General features: G+C 39.5%; 1 pseudogene; it reads right to left on the bottom strand.

Annotated features, from left to right (window-relative positions):
• Positions 1-855: 855 nt before the first annotated feature.
• LOC149175173 (sister chromatid cohesion protein SCC4-like) lies at positions 856-20,199 on the bottom strand (annotated as a pseudogene).
• Positions 20,200-21,915: the final 1,716 nt, after the last annotated feature.

The raw sequence follows: 21,915 nt of genomic DNA on the forward strand, positions 1-21,915 counted from the left end.
GAGACTGCATGAAAACGAGAGAACAATGATTTCTTTGGATGGAATATTTTAGAGGTTGTTAGGCTAAATTTCATGAACAGTTTCACCCTGCATTGCTAATATATCGTTCTTAATTTGTAGTGTTTTCCTGGTTACTTTTTGTAGTCATTATTAGGGTCTAAGTTTGATTGTATGATCTATTGCTTTGATTTGAGGGGATAGTGCTAGTGAATTTGTCACTTTTGTTGTCAATATTTTTCAAAATATGAGGCCTAACAGTGGCTCTCCTTCATCTAAGCAGTCGTGAGTAGAGGGTATCTATTTTTCCAAGTTGCTTAGGACCTGCACCTTACCCCAACCACAATAATAGGTTTGTTTACACAGTTGCACTGGCTCACAAGGGGAAACATGCTACTTGGGTGATTTGAACCATGGTGGAGCAAATAACAACACCCTACTTTACCAATCAACTCAACCCCTATCGACATCTTTGCTTTATTTAACTGTAGCTACCATACCATATTGGTCCTAATCCTCCTTTACTCACAATGTGCCAACGCCTTTTCCTTAGGTGTCTCGAGCTATTTTGCAGTAAAAGAGAGGAAGCTTATAGTGCATGTTTTGAACATTTAATATACATCCTTTTTGACAGAAATTGTTCTTTCATCCACGAATGTACATTTTTGTAGCACCATTCAAAAGTGAAAATTGCCTTCAGAATCTTCCATAGTATAACATAGTTTTACCAAATAGATTACAAACTGGGGCTAGGTAAATTATTGTTGCGAGAAAACCATGGCACTTGGTAGTCAATTACTACAATTCCTGCAACATCAACAAACATAGTGTATAAGTGATCCATTTCAGTGTTAACTTTTAAGTAGCAGATTGAACCAGGGTCACCACACATCGTATTTCCACTTCTTGTAAATTGTGTTGCTTCATTTGTAGAAGACCGGAAGCAAAAAGTGCACCTGTTTTCTCTCGAAAGCCCACATATGAGTCCAAAGACCTAAAAATAGGACCTATTAAGTCCAATGCCCTAGAATATGACTCAGCATCACCTATACAAATGTAAGATATAGTTGCATAAACCTGACACATGGCTTGCATGCTTTTACTCTAGATTAGCTTTGTTGCTTCAACAAAGTGTAAAGCAACTTCATTGAAGAAACCTAATGAGTTTTCATATTGGCCAAGAATCATTTATGTGGTGTTCTCACACCCTTGTAAAATGGTTGGAAAGCGCACAAACCAGTCAACAATTTTCTTTAGAGCCTTCTTTGTGTTAGAGTCGGTCTGGTCATCCCTCCGTCAGAGATCATTTCTCTTATTGCATTTCATTTTTAGGTGTCTCACTCGATTCACTCAGCTGCATTCCGCTAGGGGCATGCCATAATCTGATGGGAGGGTCTTGTTATTCATTACCCCTCATGCCTTATACCTACTGGCTCAGGTCTTTTAATCAAGCTTTTAAAGTCACTTACAGTCCTGTTTTAGTCTTTTGATCAGCAGAGTCATTTCAGTTACTAGGTCTAGGGTTTCACAAATTGTGTCTTCAAAGTGTCCAATAATGCCAGTAGACCCATGAGGGAGGTTCTTAATAAGTTTTCATTTCCAAATATTTTCATCATCATATGCTCGACTATGACTTTTCTTCAAAACTCTGTTTTGAAGAAAATTCGTCATTTCGTTTTGTAATAAATTGCCATGTAATTTTCAAAAGTTTTTCAGTTGTTGAATTCTTCAGATGCAGCCCTGGTCATCCTTTGCCCAAACTCAATGCCATCATCCCTGCAAAAAATTGACAAGAATTTCATCATTCTAAGCCAAAAATCAAAGAGGAAATAAAAAGAACAGAGTTGTATTAAAATGAAAAAGTGCCAAAGTTAAAACATAAGAAAGTGGGTTTTTGAAGAAGCAAAAATCAAATCCACCACTGTGTAAGACATTTTCATTGTTTAAAACACCATTGGTATGCCAAGAGATCATTTGAAAGTGGACTTGAGTTTGGAAGGAGCGAATCTACTGTTTGAAAGCCAAAACTGTGTGCTGGACGAGGTCGCGGCGCATTGGAGGAGGTCGCAGCGCATATAGGCCGCGTGGCGCATTGGGCCGAATTTTCCTGTGTATTTTTGCACTGTCGCGACGCATCCAGGAGGCACGACGCACTGGGTTTGTGCGCGGCGCACAGAGCCGACAAGCCGGTTTTTTATCCCTGCAGTCATCAAAACTCAAATAGCGCCATGTCTTTTGCTCCAAGTAAGTCTGAGCCTTCTTGCTATTGAATTTAACTTGTGTTGGGTGTTGCTTGGAGGGAGAATTCAAAGGTTTGAAGTTTGAAAATATAAACCCTACATTTATATCAAAATCTGCTCCATTGGGTTGTGTAATTGGTGTTTTCAAATGATGATTTTGGTGCCAAGTCTCCTCTCCCTTTCATAATCCTATCATTATAGTTAATCCCTTATACTTTAAACTCCCAAATCATTCATATCCCTGCTTCCCATTTTCCCTATACTAAACTCCTATCATTCCCTATCATTCTCCCTCTCTCGTATCATTCACAAAATCCCTAAATCCCCACTCCCTAAACACAGTCAAGTGACTGTTTGCTCATTTTAAAGGTTTCACTTGACAATTTTCACCATCCACTTTTCCCCCTATCCCATATTCCTCACAATCCCTCATTTTTCCTGTGGCACATTGGCATTGAAAACACATCACCAAACCAAACACCTACTTAACATACACATTGCAGCACCATGACGGAGACAGATTCATCATATGAGCAAGGCACTGACTCAACCACTGAGCTTAATGTGCCGAGAAGGCCTCGAAAAGGTGACAGACATGTCAAAGAAGAGCCTACTTCCTTAACTCAATTGCAAGCCTGCCCGCTTGCAATGACATGCTTTCAGAAAATGTCATGCTTTCAGTATTGTGAGATGATTGCTCAGATCCAGCATCATCAGGAGTTAGTTCGGTTGTTTGTTTTACATTTTCATGATAGTCATGTTACTCTTGCTGGAGTAAACTTCACCTTGACACCAGAAACCATCTCTCAGGCCACCGAGATGCCGAATATAGGGGAAGAGTGGAACAAGAGGTAACAGCTGGATAGATCATATTATGAACCTTACATCAGGCCTAGCTATTTGAAGCAGCTCAGGAGAGTATTCCCATTTCAGTTTCTGAAGCAATCTTATGTGCCGTTGATGAGACTCATTATTAGATACTTCAATTGTGAAGGTCGCTTCTCACGCCTCTATGCATACCATATCAGGTTATTGATGCATTTCACGAGAGTGAGATTGATGCATATTCCTTATTTCATGTGCCAAAACATCAAGAGGATGACCACTCTTATGCAGAAGAAGACTCCAGAACAGCAGTACAACAGCATTTACCACAATGCACTCATCAAGATCATTGTTGTGCATCAGCTTGGTTTGAAGGGTATCACATGGGAAGATTTCATTTCTTGTGAGTTTTTCATAGCTTCAGTAGTTCATCAGGAGGTTTTCCATCATACTGGTGAACCTTCATATCAGCATGGAGGTCAGGAGGCAGAGACTACTAGTGTGTCGGCATATGTCACCTATCAGAGAGGCACGAGAGGATTGTTTGCAGCAGCAAAGCGAGTGTTATCTCCACCCGGTGTGGAAGGGGCCTCGCTTCCGACATCAGCATCACAGGTACAAGACAAAGGCAAGAGGCCAATGCAGGACAAGGGGCCTTCAAGTGAGCGGGACTTTATTCTTATTCAGGATGACGATACAGACATGGGCCCACAAAGTGCACATCTTAGAGAGATCATCCAGGAGCAGAAAACAGAGATCAAAGCCTTATCCCTTGACTTGGAGAGGGCTAAGTGGACTATGAAATACTTGGAGCAGAGGAACAAACAACTTGAAGATCAGCAAGCAATCATGGAGTTACAAAACATCCGCGAGAATCGCCAAGCTGCACAAAGGAGGAGGATTGAGCTCACTTCATTGGAGCAAGAGATTAATGATGATCGGGAGTCTTGGCTCGAAAGAATCAACATCCACTTGGAGAGACTACTGGACAAGGCCGATAGGGATAAAGCATTGCTCAAGCACATGAAAAACCATTATTGGGCACGAAATCACGTTTGCAACACAAAGATCAAAATCCTGAAGGCAAGACTAAGGAAGGCACTAAAACAACGCAAAAGGCATGATAGGCTCCAAATCTTGGCTGAGGCTTCCTTGGCTGAACATAATATTCAATGATAGACCTTCAGGCCAAATTTCAAGGAATTTGGAGAAATGTTTTTCAATTTTGAATTTTTGGCTTTAAAACAGGTTTTTCTGCCCAACGCGTAGCGCCACTTGGCGCGCGCTTATAATTGGGAGGTCTTTTGGAGGAAAACTTTGCATTTATGGATTTTTTATGAAAATTTATGCATGCTCATGGATTACCTAAGGATTTCATCAAGTTCTGGGTTGCCCAAAGGGTCAAAAACACCCTAAAAATGACCTCTCTGCCACCTTTTGCACCCATAGGAAGCAGTCTTGGAAGATTGAAGTTTTGGAGGGGCAAATGACATCCAAATCAAGAAATGCCACTTGGGTTGGAAATTAGACAGGCAGGGCTTTCCAACGAGCTATCTTGGGCTTAATTTAAACTTTGTAAGTGCCTCAAAGTCAGCTCCAAAGTTGCGCAATGCATAGAGAATTTGGGCGCGACGCATAGAGAATTTTGGCCTGTTTTTCACTGTTCAGCTCAGAAATTCGCCCAGTTTTGACCATTTTTGTTTCTTGATGTTACTATTGACCTTTCATGATGTAATTTGATAACCATGATGTAATATTGGCACATTTTTACTTGTTCTAGAGGATTCATTCACTAAAAAGTGAAAAATAAATGAATGAATCAGTTTCCTAGATTTCAGTTCCTTGTTTAGAATTAGTTCAAACAGCTCCTAGAATGATGAGCTCGACCCATAGAGGCAAGGGAATAGTTTTGGCTTTTCTATATTATGTAATTTCTAAGTCATTTTTAGGGTTGGATACTTGAGATTGCTTGGAACTCTATTGTACATTTCATTTCTGCAAATTTGGCAAAGGAAAGACCAGGGTTTTGTAGCACTTGTTGGGATCCATGTGGCTCTATGTTTTGATGGTGTGTTTCTCTATGTATTTGTAAGTTCACTGATGTTTATGTTTATCATTTTCCTTCTCTTGTCTTCTGCAATTAAACGAATGAGTGATTAAGGTAGAATTCATTAGACTGCTATGCTCTACCTTGATATTTTGTTTAATTCTTCATGTTATCATCTGTTTGAGGAGGACCCTTGAGACATTCTTGCCCTCCTTAGCCCCTAATCAGTCTCATCCATCCATTCATTCAATCCAAAGCATCAAAATGATTTCCTTCCTTGCCCCAATTAGAACTCTGCAAAAACTAGGCCTCATCGTTGGACCCAAAATTTGCCTATCCCTTTTTTCCAACAAAAACCCCCAAAACTCAAATCAAAACTTTGCACTTCATACCTAGCCTAAGATCAGTTGTTAAACCAGTCATCTCAAGCCCCATCGATTATCCTTCGCTGAGATTGACCCAGAGAGAGCCATCTCCTGTCCTCGTAGGGCTAGCTACGAGGCTGAGCATGGTTTGATGTGGGCCTAGAACCTTGTCTTTTCAGCTTGAGGCAAATCTAGGCTCTAACACTTTGCTTCAAGAAATTTTGTATGAGTCAATTCTATTATAGTTGTGTTTTCCAATAGCTGCACAAGGAACATCAGATAAACACCTGCCATCCAAATTTCCCAATGTTGCAAATCTACCTCTCTCACATCCCCAATGATTCCAAGCTTCCCAAGCTTCCCTAGCTCCTCTTCAATTCGAGACATTCCTGATAAGATCCGCTTTGCAAAATCTTTAAATAACCCCTTAGGCCAACCACATATAACTGCCATAAGATCAACCAAGACATATACTGCACTCTTTGGTAACCACTCTCCATTAAGAGGATTTTCTTTTCTTAAACAATTCTGATTTTTGTGTTGCTGTAGACTAGGTTGTAATAACCTACTCTCTACTTTGTTAAGTTCTTCACTCAATTTCTGAACTTGTTCTATTTGTTGCATATCATCTTCCAAGACAACATCTAAGGTTTAAAGCCTCCTTGTAATCACATATTCATAGAAGATAAAATGTGTGCATCAATTCATTATAAAGGTGCAGACCACGACAACATTGTCTTTGATCCTCAGGAATTGAATTCCAAATGGCATCACATTTGTTCACAGCTCTCTCTAGATCACTTGCATCTTCCCACTACATAAGATGAATGTGCAATATCAATGTTGCAAAGACCATCTCAAGTTTAGGATACTTCATTTCACTAGCATGTTGTTGTCCAGTCTCTAAAGCACGTATTGCACCTTGAAAATCCCCTTCAGTTGTCAAAGCATTTGCAAGTTGTAAGCTGAAGTTGCAAGACCATAATTTTGCAGACTCCCCTTCTCCAGCAGAATAATAAGTAGAATAGGCATACTGGATAAGAATACACAGTCCTGCATACATAAATTGTTGAATAACCATTCAGAAAGATATGAAAGTCAGAATTACTCATGCACTAAAATATATTCAAGCATTTCATGTACCCATCTTATTAATAACCCATCAAACTCAAAAACAAAATTCCTTTCGACCTAAAAACAATCATATAGATGTCAAATCACATTGTGTAGTATTTAGAAGATTTTACTCACAAGTTTGAAGTTGCATAAAGAATCAATAATAAAATATATTTCATAAGGTATGTTTGCATAGGATTCTTAAAGTATCACACACAATTCTTGAAACGAATACAGTATTTACTGCAGTTTATCTGAATTTATCATTTAAAAGAAACTCTTAATGGACTACAGTGTGAAACATCTTTTGTACTTATGCTAATTCATCAGTCTGTCCATAATGACAGTTGTCCAAATTTATCCTTTAACAAAATCTCTAACAAATTGCAATGTGAATGATCCTTTGTACTTGTGTTAATCATCCTATGCAAAATGGTCCTTAGTCTTCTTGTCAACTATTACACATGAAAAAAAAATGCATACAACACCATGTGTGATACATGCCTTTGCAAACTCTTGTCATAATTACCTTGCAGAACCAATGTCATCTTTGTTTCCTTGCATTAAGCTACACCAGTACTCTGGTATTTTGTTATGTTTTTTGTTCAATAAGCTTCATAAACTATCTCCACAATGACATAATGTAGCCCTGAAATGTTGAAAACTATGAGCATCCATCACAAAAATTCTCACCCAACAATTAGATGAGTGTGGTGGCACTATGGATGTCACCCTTCATGCAGGTGATTTAAACAGTTTCTATAGGGCATGTGTTTGTAAGCTCATGTGCAATCAAATATAGACCTTAACCTCTTCCCATTTAATATCGCAAAGCGTCAGAAACATACCCTAAATTCTTCATCTACATGGAGATTCTCAACATGGCAGATATGTTCTCTGACTGTGGGTGTGATCAGTCTCCTCCAAAGAACACATGGTTCCTAGTATTGACTTCAATCCAGCTGCATCCTGGCCTTTTTATCAAGCCCCTACCTTTCATCATTGTTCTGACCTTTGCTACATCATCCCATCTGCCTGCCTCAACATACCTATTTGATGAGAGAGCATAGTTACCAGCATTTTTAGGCTCTAACCCAAAAGATGTTCTGCCACATTTTCTCCTAGCTCTATATTGCAATAATTTCTACAGGCACCTAGCAAAGTACCCCACACATCAGCACTAGGTTCTAGTGGCATCATTTGAATGAAGTAATATGCATCGCCTAGTGTTATGTGGAATTTTTCATCTACAGATAAATACAATTTCCCTAGGTGGGTAGCTACACCTAGAACAACAAATTTAAAGAGTTTAACCTTTTTCTATAGAATATAAATAAGACAAGGGACCTATTAGCCTCCTATACAATAGGTTTCATATTTCACGATTGACTGTTTACATGCCAAATATGTCATCTTTTTCATGCTGCAAAAGTTCCATATTTCCAAGAAAACTCAGAAAAATTAAAAAATGTAAAGAGGGTATGCCCTAAAAGAAAAATCAAAGGGCCAAAAGAATGAATTGGCCAAGAGAAAAATAAAAGAAATGGACCCCAAACAAAAGGCCAGGAAAGTGTGCTAGCTCAAATGCCACTACTATATCCCATTTTTGAAGAACTATTCCATTTTTGAAGAGTTTCACAGTTAAGGGAAGGCCAAACAGCTTAATCTTGGTTTCCCTAGGTTTAAATTTCTTGTTTTAGAAGATAGAGAATAAATATCTATCCAAATTGTTTAATCTTGGCAGATTAGTAGATAGGTAGAGAAACAAGGGTGCTCAACAGCTTGATCTGAGCCCCTGGAAGGTATAAGGATAGATTTATATAGGAGGATAGTCAAAAGAAAAGAAGAAAAGTTGGGTTTGCTAGTCTAAGTGCACCCAAACAAAAGGAAGACAAAATGTTAGGCTAAGTAGGCTGGGTAGGCAGTTTTGAGGTTCCTGAATGAAGAATTGTGATCAATTTTGTGTTTCAAAGTGATAATCTACTTCAGATCACAAGTTCAAGACATATTCCCTCGGTGTAGCTCAAGCGAGGCATGACTAACTTCACCTTCTTCCTTTTCCCCAAATCATTCACTAATTTCCCCTAAAAGATGTTAAGATCTGCTTGATATCTTTAAAAAATCATCATATTCGATAAACATTTGCCTAAGTAAAGATCTGCTTTGCTTAGGGGTGCTCATATCTCTTCTATAAAGTCCTATTTCCCCTTTGTAGCCTAAGATTTCTATCCTTAGCGCTTTCTGATCAAAATTCATATTAACTTCTAACTTATTATGTAAACCCCTATCTATTTCCCCTTCCCCTACTAAAAATATGATAAAAATCCCCTTTATATACATATCCCCTCTTTTGGTTGAAATATAACCATAAATATTGCCTTGGGAATTACTAAGTTTACTTGAAAATTAGTAAGAACCCTCATTTTGCTCACTTAACCATCTTCCAATGCATTGGACCCCTTCCAATGCATAAAACCCCTTATTACTTCATAAAAACCCTCTTTCCATGCATTGGACCCCTTCCGATGCATTAAAATCCCTCCTCTGATGTATAAAACCCTCTTCTGATCATGTGAAAACCTTTTTCAAAGCATATAATCCTTCTCCATGCATTAAATCCCTCCTCCGATTGCATTAACCCCCCCGACGCGATATCGCTGTCGGAGGTCGTAGCAGTGTTGGCCCCCTTGTATATATTATGCCCCGATGACAACTCTGCTGATGCGATTATCGCAATCAGCATGTCGCAAAGGTTGTGTCCCCGAATACATGCCCCCACTCCCTTCCTTCGATGCGATATCGCTATCGCATCCATTCATTATCGCAAGTCTCCCCTTTATCGCATATATCGATATCGCCGATCGCGCGGCAGCCGTCCGATCTGCCCCCAGATCCAACGGTCCACATTGTGTCGCATTGCCCATTTCGCTTCACCCATCGCATATATGTAAAAGGCTCTGACCCATTGCCCTTCACCGATGCGATATTCCGACTCATCCTCAGCCGTCCGATCCGCTTTCCCAGATCCGACGTCTATTGTTGATATCGGAGCGCCCCCGACGTGCGGGAGTTAGCGTCTGATGGAGGGTGGTTTTACTGCCGTACGCAGGGACGCGTGCCCTATTTTCATTGCATCGGGCCTCCTTTGACACTTACCGCCCCCGTCCAAAAGATTGTCTGATAAAACCACTTAATGCCATCTTCCTGCATCCCCACCCTGCCACCGTGTCCTGTGCCACGTCATCGCCCCAGTCAGCTGCCACATCATTTTGCCGTACCCAGGAGCTGCCGATGATGTCATGCTGATGTCATCACAAAAAAAAAGCACGCCAGAATGCCGTAAAAACCCAAATTTGCTCCGAACAACGAGCACGGCCTCAGCACAAGCTACCAGTCCACAAATCCTCCACTATTATGAAGTCCTCTTCCTATTTGATCATGTTTTGATCGGCCAACGCCGATAGACCTTCTAAGCCCACAGAAAGCAATAAAGAAGACAGTAACAGTCATGTCTCGCCATAAAGTGATAACACAATGGCGATTTTGCAGAGTTAAAGTGTATCAGTGAAGAAAAAGTGCATCGGAACAGCTGAAAAGTGTATCAGCTAAAGAGCATCAGTGGAATACTTAATGCCAAAGCAGATGAGCATTAAAGAAGATCCCAACAAGTCAAAGAGTATCAGTGGAGCAGTAAAAGCCATTTAAAGGCTCATCAGATCGAGATTAATGCACATTAAAGCCACCTAAGATCAGTGGATCAGAGATCAAGAAGCAGTTATTGTAAAATGAACAGCACAGAGCCCAAAGGATGCATATTAACTCATTTTTGATGGAGCTGCCCCCAGTGCAGCTCAAAATAGATGTTTTTTGCTTTACTTGTAGTAGAAGTTAGGTTAATCGCAGTTATTTCCTTAGATATGCTATTAGATCTGTTTTTGTAGATATTTTGCCTATATATACCACCCTGACCTATGTAATAGAGGTTGCTTGGTTGGTTGGTTTGGTTGATAATGTCATTTAGACTTGCGCTGTATATTTTGAGAACTTTTATGAACAAAGATTGCTGGAATGCATTGCTTATGAACTATTTGGTTGTGGATTTGATGGCTGAAGAGAAAATTATAGAATTCTCGTGCTTCTTCATGGATCAATAAGTCTTTCTCACTTGTCTTTCAATTTCTATGTTTAGTATATCATATATGTATCATGACCTAGATTACAGGAAAGAAGAATAGCTCAGATGTTACTTAGCCGTACTCTATGCTCAATTTCTGTTATTTCTCTATGTTTTCCTCATAATTAGGCCTTAATATGAATACTTCATTGCTCATATTTACACTAGTTCTTTCATATATAAATGCTGTTTAGGAATCCTTGATTGCTCCTAGATGATATTCTCTCATTTTCCCTCTGTTAGCATAATGAAAGTTACTTAGTTGCCTTTCATTCCCTGACCTCCATTTCATCATTATTCCATCTTGATATTGTTCCTTGTTTAGCTATCATGCTCTGTAGTCCCTCTTTGCCAAAGAAGACACATTTAGCAGCCCTTAATCCTTGACTCCATGCCCAATGGTCTGAACTTCTCGCACTTTGCATGCCAACTCTGTCTGAAACATCATCCATCCATCCCACCAAACTCAAACAAAACCCATGTACATCATAACTAGCCTAAAATCATATCAAAACAAAGCTAAATCATAAAGAGAGAGCCCTCTCTGGTTGCAGGTAGGCTAGGACCTGCAACTAAAAGATTGGTTTGTGGTTACCTCGGCTATATCCCTTAAGGAGCCAAGGGACAACCTGAGTGATAACATCATTGGCGACTCCACTGGGGACAATCTCAGAAAAATTCCAAAAAACAAGCTAGAAGCTGGCTCCAAAGAAGAAATCTCGCTATACCAGGTCAAATCCAGACCCAAATCCCCTAGCTGCTTTTGAAAATCCCAATTTAATCCCAAAGTTTCTAAGGAAACAAGAGGGAAAAGAGGATATTGCTGATTCGAGTCCTGAAGCAATTTCCCAAGGCTATATTCCAACCCCTTCTAAAGTTTCATTCCATCCTCACACTGTTGTTTCTCCTAGTTCCTCATCCACCTCTCAAAGCACCTTTTCCACTCCTCCATTCACTGCACATACTCCTCCTATTACCACTGTTGTTACTATTGTCCCAGTTGTTCCATTTCTTCCTGTTGTTCCACTTATACCTGTAAATATGGCTAACAGATATGCCCCTTTACAGCTGCCTGCAAATCCAGGGGCTATGCCTCAGGATTATCAAACCAAAATCACATATTTTGATAGTACTGGTTCTAACACTGCCCTGCAACATACCAAGAAAATGCAGGACTATTTTGAGAATTATGAAATAGATGATGATCATATAAGAATGAAGATTTTTGTCCAAAGTTTAACAGGTGATGTAAGGCCCTGGTTTAGAGCTCTCCCTGCAAATTCCATAGCTGATCCAGAGGCCCTTTACCAAACATTTCTTAACAGATGGGAGAAAAATAAGGATCCGCTGCACATTCTGTCTGAGTATGACACCATAAAAAGAGGCCCTCAAGAAACCGTCTTAGACTATTGTGCTAGGTTCAACAATATTTACAATGCTATTCCACAAAACCTTAGACCTCCACCTGATCTAGCTTTATACAAATTCCCTGATGGATTTGATTCTGACATGGCATATCAATTGAGGGAAAGAGCCCCTCAAACCTTAGCAGACATGCAGAATATAGTTGTTAGTGTGGAGGCAAATTTGATCGCTAAGCGAAACAGAGCAAGAGCTGAGAGAAGAACTACTTTTAAAGAAGAGCCTTCAGCTATTGAACAAAAATTGGATGCAATCAGCAATACCGTGCACAGTATTGGAGATAGAATGGGAACTATTGAAAGAAAAACATCATGGGAAGGACAACAAAGTAATACTATCAGAAACCCAAACTTTAGGAAAAACCAAAACCCAAATGTTGGAAGGGTTGGCCCAGACCAGGATATCAGAACCCCCTTTCAAGAAAACTATGCTGAAGCATCAACATCTAGTGAGCCACCAGAGGACTCTCACATCAACTTAATGGGTTTAAACAGTGAGCAACAAATTTATCTAACCCAAGAAGACCAAGATGATCATGATATCAATCAATTCCAAACCAAGTCCGGAGAGTCATTTGACTTTAGAGAAGGCTATGATGCAGCAGTATATGAGGTTCACAAGCAGTACAAATTGAGAACCAGAACCATAGATGTACCTGAACCTATCAAACCAAAGGATGCTAAACAGCCTAAGAAAATAAAAGACAAGGTTATCTTCACAGAACCTTCTGAAAAAACAGTACCAAATCCAAAAGAAGTGACCATAGAGGATATATTAGATGTGCAGACCTTTAAAAACCAGCCATTGGCATCCTCTTCCTCAAAATAAAATGCAAACAGCACTCCTCAAAGCCTCTCCAAAATAGAAATAATTCAAGATAACATTCAAGACCAAGAGAGAATCGTTGAAAGTGCAATTGAAAAGGGAAAATCTGCCAGTCACTATACTAAAACCCAATCAGAAAAACCTTTTGATTTAGAAGCAGAAATTGGTAAATTAAAGATATCTATTCCTCTCTCTGAGCTTGCCAAACATGATGTATACAGACAGCAAATCAAAAGATCACTGCAAATGCTAGAGAATAGGGATGATGTTAATGTCTTAGATGATCAACTTGAGCTGCTTTTTGGTCCTGAAGTCGATGGTAAATCAGCCAATGGAGCTGTTCTACCCTTCTATGTCAGTTTACACATACATGATAAAGTGTTGCACAACACTATGTTTGATTCTGGTGCTTCACACAATCTAATGCCCAAAGCTGTAATGGAGAAACTAAACCTAGATGTCACTAGACCATACAAAGACTTGTTCTCATTTGATTCTAGTCAAGTCAAGTGTTTAGGCCTAATCAAAGATTTGTGTGTGTCTTTAGTCCAATACCCGAATAAAACAATCCTGATGGATGTGGTGGTAGCTGATATTCCACCCAAATATGGTATGCTCTTATCAAGATATTGGGGAGCCAAACTCCAAAGATCTTTGCAATTAGACCTATCCTATGCCACTATTTCAGTCTTTGGGCAACCAAAGAGACTGTACCGAGAAACACTAATGAAATATGTGGTAAGCAGTGAGGAAAAGCCCCAAAACTTTCCTATCTATTCAATCCATTCTGATATGGATTCTTTCATCTTGTTTAATGTTGATACAAGTCCTTCGGCTGATGATAAACCTTTGGCTTTAGAGCAAGAAATAGGAATAAATGAAGGATCTGTTGCCCGAAACCTAGGAACTGTTGAAATAAATGATGTAACCAGCACACCAGCCAAACTACATGAAACAGAAAATTCAAATCTGCCCACTCCAAAAATGATTTTAACTCCCAATGCTAGTCAGGACCATGAAATCCTATGGTATTTGGAGTTTGATGGTTCAGTAAACAAGCTAGGAGCAGGGGCAGGAATATGGATCCACAATAGGCAAAACCAGCCATGCAGAGGGTCATGCCTATAGATTAAATTTCAAATGTACTAACAACATGGCAGAGTATGAAGCCCTCCTTTTAGGCCTTAAACTGATCAAAGCTCTAGGAGCTACAAAAATTTCAATTTTAGGAGATTCAGACCTGATTATACAACAAATGAAAGGCAACTTTGTCACTAATGATAATAGGCTGAGAGCTTATAGGAAGGCAGCCACTGAAATACGCAATACCTTCACAGAATCCCAACTTACTAAAGTCTCAAGAAGCCATAATCTACATGCGCACAGCCTAGCAACTTTTGCTAGCACTTGCAAGCTGCCATTCGAGCCCAATCACCATTTCACAGCCGAGATAAAAAACAGGCCTGCAGTCCCAGACAATGTCAAGAATTGGCAAGTCTTTGAAAATGATGCACAGATCAATAATTTCCTCACCATACAAGAAGAATTTTCAAGTTTAAACATTGATACCGATGCCATGGATGAAAAACAGCAAATGAGCCAAAATGAGCAGACCATATCAGCTGAAGCAGCAAAACAAACTTTGCACCCAACCACTTTTGATAACAATAACATAGAAGAACTGAAACAAATGAATTTGGATGAAATAGCTGAAGCAGAGGCTGAAGTTATTGAATTGAAAGACAATTTTCTGCCCACAGGCCTGACTCCCTTAGAAGACATATTTGATTCAAATGATATCCCCAAAAAGCCAAAAATGAAACCCTTAAATGCTGCAATTGAAGACTATAATATTGGGACAATAGAAAAGCCCAAAATGATAAAATTGTCCAAGTCTTTGCCTCCCGATCAAAAGCCAAAATATGTTGACCTGTTTAAAGAGTTCCAAGATGTTTTTTCTTGGAGTTATGAGGACCTCAAGTCCTATGACACTTCAGTCATTCAACATACCATTCCTTTGAAACCAAATCAAAAGCCTTTCAAACAGAAATTAAGGAGAATCAATCCTGTGCTTCTCTCTTTGATTGAAAAAGAAGTAAAGAGAATGTTTGAAGCTGGAATTATTGCACCAATCAAATTTTCAGAATGGGTATCCAACTTAGTGCCCACAAGGAAGAAAACAGGTGAAATTAGATTGTGTGTTGACTTAAGAAATTTGAACCAAGTCTCTCTCAAAGACCACTACCCATTACCCAAGATGGACCATATTTTACAAAGGGTAGTGGGGTCTTCCAGAATTTCATTGCTTGATGGCTTTTCAGGTTTCAATCAGATACTAGTTCACCCAGATGATCAGGATAAAACAACCTTTACAACACCATGGGGAACCTTTAAATATGTAAAAATGCCTTTCGGACTTAAGAATGCAGGTGCTACTTTTCAAAGGGCAATGGACATTGCCTTTGCCAAAGAGATCCATGATTTCTTAGTAGTCTACCTTGATGACCTTACCCCATTCTCAAAATCAGATCAAGAACATCTAAAACACCTAAGGCAAGTATTCTTAACTTGCAGAAAATATGGCATATCTTTAAACCCCAAGAAATCCCTGTTTGGTCTTGAGGAAGGCAAATTGCTAGGCCATATTATTTCAAAAGAGGGCATTAGGATAGACCCAGACCGAATTCAAGCCATTCTTCAAGTCCCTTATCCAAGAAACATCAAAGAACTGCAAGCTTTTCTAGGGAAGATCAATTTCCTGAGAAGATTCATTCCAAATCTGGCCGAGCTGATAAGATTGTTAAACAATATGCTGAAGAAAGATTCCAAAGTTAAATGGTCTTTAGAAGCCAAACAAGCCTTTGAGGACATCAAAATGGCCCTAACAAAGACACCAGTCCTCACTAGCCCCAAATTTGACAAAGATTTCATCATTTTTTCCTTTGCTTCTCAATACACCATTGCTGCTGTCCTATTACAGAAAGATGACCAGGGAAATGAAAAGCCCATTGCTTTCTTCAGCAGAGCCCTTAGAGATGCCCCCTTGAAGTATCAAATCATGGAGAAACAAGCATATGCCCTTGTAAAGGCCATTAAAGATTTCAGAGTTTACATCTTATACTCCCATGTCATAGCATATGTTCCAAACGCTGTTGTAAAAGACATTCTAACTCAAGAAGGAATTGAAGGCAAAAGGGGCAAATGGATTGCCAATATCCTAGAATATGACATTGAGATAAAGCCCACTAAACTGATAAAAGGACAAGGTTTAGCCAAACTGATGACCGAAACCAATTTCCAAGCCCTTGACATTAATGAACTGGACAACGAACAGGAGCTGGCGACTCCACAGATCAGTCAGGCCTTCTTGCAATCACCTTGGTATGCTGATATTTGTTTTATATTATTAAACCTGCATGCTCCTCCAGGGTTGTCCAGAACCAAAAAGATATTTTTAAAGATGAAAGCATCAAACTTTTGTGTCTCAAATAGTGCCCTATTTTGGAAAAATCATGAAGGAATTTTACTGAATTGTCTAACATTGAATGAAACTGATAGTGTTATGAAGGAGTTTCATGCAGGGGACTGTGGAGGGCACTTATATTGGAAATCTACAGCTGATAAGATACTAAGGGCTGGTTACTATTGGCCCTCTCTGTTTGCCGATGTGAAGAAATTTGTTGTTTCATGCCATAAGTGCCAGATCTTTGAAGGCAAAAGAAAGCTGCTGCCCTTACCCCTTAAGCCCATTTCAACCGAGAAACCATTCCAGTAGTGGGGTTTAGACTTCATTGGTGAAATTCACCCCTCCTCTTCAGGCCAACACAAATGGATTTTAACTGCCACAAATTACTTTACCAAGTGGATAGAGGCCATCCCATGTAGGCAAGCCAATGATTCAACCATCATACAATTCCTTGAAACCAACATATTGTCTAGATTTGGCTGTCCTGAAAAAATCATTACAGACAATGTCGTTGCCTTTAAATCCAAGAAAATGATCAGTTTTTGCCACAAATTTCACATTACCTTAGGTCACTCCTCAGCCTATTACCCTCAAGGTAATGGTCTAGCCGAGTCATCCAACAAAAGCCTAATCAATATCATCAAGAAAGTCTTAGAGGAGAACAAAAAGAATTGGCACAAGAAGCTCACAAATGCACTATGGGCTGATAGATTGACAACTAAGAGATCCATTGGAACAAGCCCATATGAGTTAGTCTATGGCATGGAGGCAAGATTCCCTTCATCTTTGGGAATCCCTGTGATCAAGCTTCTACAAGAAATTCAAGCTGAGCCTAATGATATCCAAAGAAGAATCAATCAAACCATCCATCTTTAGCAAACAAGAGAGCAAGTGTATCACAGAGCTCAGATTTTGCAAGAGAAGCTGAAGAAAATGTTTGATAAGAGAACAAAGGTTGAAGATTTCTACATAGGCAACAAAGTGCTAAGATGGGACTCGAGAAGAGAAGATAAAGGAAAACATGGCAAATTCGATTTTCTGTGGAAAGGGCCATATGTTATTCAAGCAGTGCAAGGAAATAACACATATTTTCTCAAGAGTTTAGATGGCACAGAAGCTGAAGAAGGCCCTGTCAATGGCCGAATGCTAAAGCACTATCATGATCCCTTTTGATGAATGTAACTCAGCTCTATATTTGTACATTAATATTTGTATTTTCAGCATGTCTATTTACAGCAGTCCGATAAGGGAATAACGCAACAAATTTTGAAGAAAGGATCAAAGCAAATGCACCATTTGATCTCTGTTTTGAATTTATCTCAAAAAGAAGTGCTCAGGCAGATTTGAATATGTTTATAAGCACTCAGAAAGGCAAGAAGCAGAGCTGTAATTTTTCTGCAAATCAGCTCAAAGAGAATATTGCATAACAACTTATAAGAATTCAGTCAAAAGCATTAAGAAGAAGGAAGTTTTCAGATTACAGCAACAGTTGAAGACCAAGGCATTTTGACCTGTTGTTCTTGGCTTTTCATCTGGAAAAGCCATCCCCATGTGGAGCCACTGTTAGCCTCCTATACAATAGGTTTCATATTTCATGATTGACTGTTTACATGCCAAATATGTCATCTTTTTCATGCTGCAAAAGTTCCATATTTCCAAGAAAACTTAGAAAAATTAAAAAATGTAAAGAGGGTATGCCCTAAAAGAAAAATCAAAGGGAAAAAAGAATGAATTGGCCAAGAGAAAAATAAAAGAAATGAACCCCAAACAAAAGGCCAAGAAAGTGTGCTAGCTCAAATGTCACTACTATATCCCATTTTTGAAGAACTATTCCATTTTTGAAGAGTTTCACAGTTAAGGGAAGGCCAAACAGCTTAATCTTGGTTTCCCTAGGTTTAAATTTCTTGTTTTAGAAGATAGAGAATAAATATCTGTCCAAACTGTTTAATCTTGGAAGATTAGTAGATAGGTAGAGAAACAAGGGTGCTCAACGGCTTAATTTGAGCCCCTGGAAGGTATAAGGATAGATTTAGATAGGAGGATAGTCAAAAGAAAAGAAGAAAAGTTGGGTTTGCTAGTCTAAGTGCACCCAAACAAAAGGAAGACAAAATGTTAGGCTAAGTAGGCTGGGTAGGCAGTTTTGAGGTTGTAGAATGAAGAATTGTGATCAATTTTGTGTTTCAAAGTGCTAATCTACTTCAGATCACAAGTGCAAGACATATTCCCTTGGAGCAGCTCAAGCGAGGCATGACTAACTTCCCCTTCTTCCTTTTCCCCAAATCATTCACTAATTTCCCCTAAAAGATGTTAAGATCTGCTTGATATCTTTAAAAATCATCATATTCCATAAACATTTGCCTAAGTAAAGATCTGCTTTACTTAGGGGTGCTCATATCTCTTCTATAAAGTCCTATTTCCCCTTTTTAGCCTAAGATTTCTATCCTTAGCGCTTTCTGATCAAAATTCATATTAACTTCTAACTTATTATGTAAATCGCTATCTATTTCCCCTTCCCCTACTAAAAATATGATAAAAATCCCCTTTATATACATATCCCCTCTTTTGGTTGAAATATAACCATAAATATTGCCTTGGGAATTACTAAGTTTACTTGAAACTTAGTAAGAACCCTCATTTTGCTCACTTAACCATCTTCCAATGCATAAAACCCCTTATTACTTCATAAAAACCCTCTTTCCATGCATTGGACCCCTTTCGATGCATTAAAATCCCTCCTCCGATGTATAAAACCCTCTTCCGATCATGTGAAAACCTTTTTCAAAGCATATAACCCTTCTCCATGCATTAAGTCCCTCCTCTGATTGCATTAACCCCCCCCTCAGATGCGATATCGCTGTCGGAAGTCGCAGCAGTGTTGGTCCCCTTGTATATATTATGCCCCGATGACAACTCTGCCAATGCGATTATCGCAATCGGCATGTCGCAAAGGTTGTGTCCCCGAATACATGCCTCCACTCCCTTCCTCCGATGCGATATCGCTATCGCATCCGAAGCGATATCGCATCCATTCATTATCGCAAGTCTCCCCTTTATCACATATATCGATATCGTCGATCGCGCGACAGCCGTCCGATCTGCCCCTAGATCCAACGGTCCACATTGTGTCGCATTGCCCATTTCGCTTCGCCCATCGCATATATGTAAAAGGCTCCGACCCATTGCCCTTCGCCGATGCGATATTCCGACTCATCCTCAGTCGTTCGATCCACTTTCCCAGATCCGACGTCTATTGTTGATATCGGAGCGTGCTCGACGTGCGGGAGTTAGCATCTGATTGAGGGTGGTTTTGCCGATGTATGCAGGGATGCGTGCCCTGTTTTCATTGCATCGGGCCTCCTCTGACACTTACCGCCCCCGTACAAAAGATGGTCCGATAAAACCACTTACCGCCGTCTGCCTGCGTCCCCACCCTGCCACCGTGTCCTGTGCCACATCATCGCCCCAGTCAGCTGCCACGTCATCTTGCCGTACTCGGGACCTGCCGATGACGTCATGCTGACGTCATCACAAAAAAAGCACTCCAGAATGCTGTGGAAACCCAAATTTGCTCCGGACAACGAGCACTGCCTCAGCATAAGATACCAGTCCACAAATCCTCCACTATTATGAAGTCCTCTTCCTTTTTGATCATGTTTTGATCGGCCAGCGCCGATAGACCTTCTAAGCCCGCAGAAAGTAATAAAGAAGACAGTAACAGTCATATCTCGCCATAAAGTGATAAGGCAAGGGCGATTTTGCAGAGTTAAAGTGTATCAGTGAAGAAAAAGTGCATCAAAACAGCCGAAAAGTGTATCAGTTAAAGAGTATCAGTGGAAGACTTAATGCCAAAGCAGATGAGCATTAAAGAATATCCCAACAAGTCAAAGAGTATCAGTGGAGCAGTAAAAGCCATTTAAAGGCTCATCAGATCGAGATTAACGCACATTAAAGCCACCTAAGATCAGCGGATCAGAGATTAAGAAGCAGTTATTGTAAAATGAATAGCACAGAGCCCAAAGGACGCATATTAACTCATTTTTGATGGAGTTGCCCCTAGTGCAGCTCAAAATAGATATTTTTTGCTTTACTTGCAGTAGAAGTTAGGTTAATTGCAGTTATTTCCTCAGATCTGCTATCAGATCTATTTTTGTAGATATTTTGCCTATATATACCACCCTGACCTATGTAATAGAGGTTGGTTGGTTTGGTTGATAATGTCATTTAGACTTGCGCTGTATATTTTGAGAACTTTTATGAACAAAGATTGCTGGAATGCATTGCTTATGAACTATCTAGTTGTGGATTTGATGGCTGAAGAGCAAATTACAGAATTCTCGTGCTTCTTCATGGATCAATAAGTCTTTCTCACTTGTCTTTCAGTTTCTATGTTTAGTATATCATATATGTATCATGATCTAGATTGCAGGAAAGAAGAATAGCTCAGATGTTACTTAGCTGTACTCTGTGCTCAATTTCTGTGATTTCTCTATGTTTTCCTCAGAATTAGGCCTGAATATGAATACTTCATTGCTCATATTTACACTAGTTCTTTCATATATGAATGTTGTTTAGGAATCCTTGATTGCTCCTAGATGATATTCTCTCATTTTCCCTCTGTTAGCATAATGAAAGTTACTTAGTTGCCTTTCATTCCCTGACCTCCATTTCATCCTTATTCCAGCTTGATATTGTTCCTTGTTTAGCTATCATGCTCTGTAGTCCCTCTTTGCCAAAGAAGACACATCTAGCAGCCCTTAATCCTTGACTCCATGCCCAATGGTCTGAACTTCTCGCACTTTGCATGCCAACTCTATCTGAAACATCATCCATCCATCCCACCAAACTCAAACAAAACCCATGTACATCATAACTAGCCTAAAATCATATCAAAACAAAGCTAAATCATAAAGAGAGAGCCCTCTCTGGTTGCAGGTAGGCTAGGACCTGCAACTAAAAGATTGGTTTGTGGTTACCTCGGCCGTATCCCTTAAGGAGCCAAGGGACAACCTGAGTGATAACAGGACCCACTTGTTATCTTTTGCTTCCCTTTGTCTCCTTTGAATAGCTCCTGTCACTCCTTCTCAAACTAAATGCTCTCAATAATTACTTGTAATGATAAACAGAGGAAAAAAACGAATCAAAGAAAGAGATATATCTACTATAAGAAAATGGAATCAAAATCATTTACACATATAATCATCATACATAAATACAAGAATATGGGAAAAGGTGTAAACAACTTTAGTAAGTAGAAGGAAGAGTTACAACCAAGAAGTCCAATCCCATGTCACTCATCCAGCTTGAGTTCCATCCTTGATCACACCATAAGCACAACACTCCGGCAGCGTAACAATACTTGCTTACAATCTCAAACCTCAAACCAACAATATCTCCTTACAAATTCTTAAAGTCCAGCCCCTGATCACTTAGATGAGTGC

This window comes from Pinus tabuliformis, chromosome 4_1 (assembly GCF_031772625.1).
Source record: "Pinus tabuliformis cultivar Carrire ecotype Pingquan chromosome 4_1, CPIR1, whole genome shotgun sequence".
NCBI classification, from domain to species: Eukaryota; Viridiplantae; Streptophyta; class Pinopsida; order Pinales; family Pinaceae; genus Pinus; species Pinus tabuliformis.